Raw genomic sequence first — 2,705 nt, forward strand, 5'->3', positions numbered from 1 at the left:
ATGAATAAATATACTACACCTTGCAGACATGAGTTTACAGAGAGAACAGGGGCTTCTCTAGTGGTCCAATGGCTAAGACTTCAAGCTCCCAATGCAGGTTCAATCCCTGGTCAGGGAAGTAGGTCCCATGTGCTGCAACTAAAGATCCCGAGTGCTGCAGCTAAGACCTGATGGGGCCAAATAAATAAATTAAAAAAAAAAAAAGAGAGAGAGAGAGGGGACAAAGCAGTTTTAAGAGAACTTTCTTTCTGGATAAAATGCCTTGAGAGACATCTGGTGAGACTTTTGTTTTCAGTCCTATTGAGAATAAAGCAATGATTTTGAGAAACCTTTTGGAATAATAATAATAAAATCCCATGTCAATCATGTAACTTTTTTTAAAGGGGGAAAGAAAAATCAGGCAGTTTTTCTGCAACTTTCCTAATGCCATAGGGAGGCATGCCAATCCAGGAATAAGACCTCTTAAAATGCTCCATCTTCCCCTTTTCTATGATTGAACATTTAACTAACCATAGAACAATTTGATTTTCAGGAATTCCCCAGTGGGCCAGTAGTTAGGACTCTGAGCTTTCACTGCCCAGAGGATCCATGTTCATTCCCTGATCAGGGAACTAGGATCCTGCAGCTGTGTGGCAAACTCAAAAAAAAAAAAAAAGACTCAAAAAGGACAAAATCAACTACCAACAAGTGACATAAAAGCAATGGAGTGAATGGGAGTTTTAGGGAAATGATGCCTTCAGGAAAGGAGAAACGTTGATGTTGTTCAAGATCTTGTTTATTTGGACACTCAGCCCAAATACAGTAATTAATTACACTGCATTGCTTTTGGAATATTCATAACACTGATTAACAAATGTGACACCTTACACCCACCCTGAAGGCGCAAAGGCAGAGGGGCTGTCCTGGGGTGTGGGAGTTTGCCCTCCGGCTTAGTCTCTCACCAATCTGGTAACCTTGGGCGAGTCCTTAACTTCAGGGATCTCACTTCCCCATGCTAGAGCACATGAAGATTGGACTGCATGATCTTTTAGGCCTTCAAGCTGGAAGATGCCTTTCTTCTGATATGTGTGAAATCCTAGACTAGGGGAAACAGATGTTGGTGAGACATGCCCACTTCCTGCCACACAGCTCAGTGGCTCTGTGCTTCTGTGTCATCTCTTCCTACTGGAAAGACCCAGTCCCAGAGCAGCCTTTTACACTTTACTGAATCCTAATTGCTACTACAACACTTCATTTTAAAAAGGCAAGCTTCATAATCTTTTGTGGAGTAGACTTTGAAGAATCTTACGATCTGGAAGAAAAATGAACCCACTTCACCTCAGTATGAAGAAAAAAGGTTATGTGTTATAACTGGTGTTCAAAATGAAAAATGTTATGATACAAAGAAAAGAGGGGCTTATTCTAGCTTCAAGTGAGGTGAGGACTAGGAGGAAAGGCATTGGGGGATGTAGCCTTAAGCAAGGAACTGTATTTGGAGAACAGAACCTGAGTAATAGGAGATTAGAAATGATGGTTGAGAAAAGGTTCTAGGAGGCACTGAGAGCCAGGTGAAAATAACTTGAACTTTATTTTGTAGACAATGGCAAACTATTGAAAAAAAAAAAAGGTTTTTTTTGGCTTGGAGAGAGGGTAAACTGTTCAGCGCTGTGGCTGAGAATCACTCTGGTGGTAGGAAGCGGCAGACCAACAGGGTTATTGCAATCATGAAGAAAGAGGAAGTGAGGGCTTAAACAAAGGCAGTGGCGGTGGGAATGGGAAGGGATGGACTGGGAGATAAAGTGGGAGCAGCATTGATAGGTCTTGGCTACTCATAGAGGATGGGGTTGTGGATGAGAAAGAGGAAGAAGAGATGTGTCTAGTGAGTTCTCACCAACTGAAGTAAAAAACACAAAGGAGAAAGCAGGTTGAAAAGAGACACGGCTTGTTTTGGGAGATGCTGGGTTTCTAGTAACAGGTTACTCCTGTCCACAAGCAGTTGAAAATGCTGGCAGTGCAGTCAGGAGGGAAATCAAGGACAGCTGTAGGCTGAGAGGCACACGCATACAGACTTAGTGACTGAACAGGAAGCAGATGAGATTTCCCAGGGAAAGAAGGCCTACTCTGAAGGAGTGGCACAATAAAAATGTCTCTGAAGAGGACCAAGAAGCTGGAAGGAGAAACAGGCTGTGTGAGATCATGGTAATTAAATGCAGATGTCATTGTGCAAGAAGGAGGGAGTGGACAGCATCATAAGAGTCAGAGCTGTCAGGGGATTTAAATGTGAGAGGGATCCATTAGATTTAGCCATTAAAAGATCTCCAGAGACCTTTGTGAAAGGAGTGGGGTGACAAAGCAGAGGGAAGGCTAAAGACTGCCCTTTCAAGATGCTTCACAGTGAAAAGAGTAGGACAGCTGGGATGATATAAAGGGGACCAGTTGGAGGAGAACATGGCACATCAAAGATAGTTCTGAGCTTGAGGTCTTACAAACAGTTCAAGTCAACACAGAAGCTCATGGATGACAAAGTTTTTCAAGGAGTCTGTAGTCTGGAGGTGAAGGTCCTAGAAACTGGCAATATTAAAGAACTGGGAGGGCACCAGATTAGAAGGTAACCAGTTGAGACTAAGGTGGGTGTTTTAAATCACTGAAGAAGATGAAGCAATGTCTGCAAATGCCTGCCATTTGTAGGAACAGCGATGACAATGAGAAAAGGGCTGTGTGAGAAG

The sequence above is a fragment of the Bos javanicus genome, chromosome 5, assembly GCF_032452875.1.
Source record: "Bos javanicus breed banteng chromosome 5, ARS-OSU_banteng_1.0, whole genome shotgun sequence".
NCBI classification, from domain to species: Eukaryota; Metazoa; Chordata; class Mammalia; order Artiodactyla; family Bovidae; genus Bos; species Bos javanicus.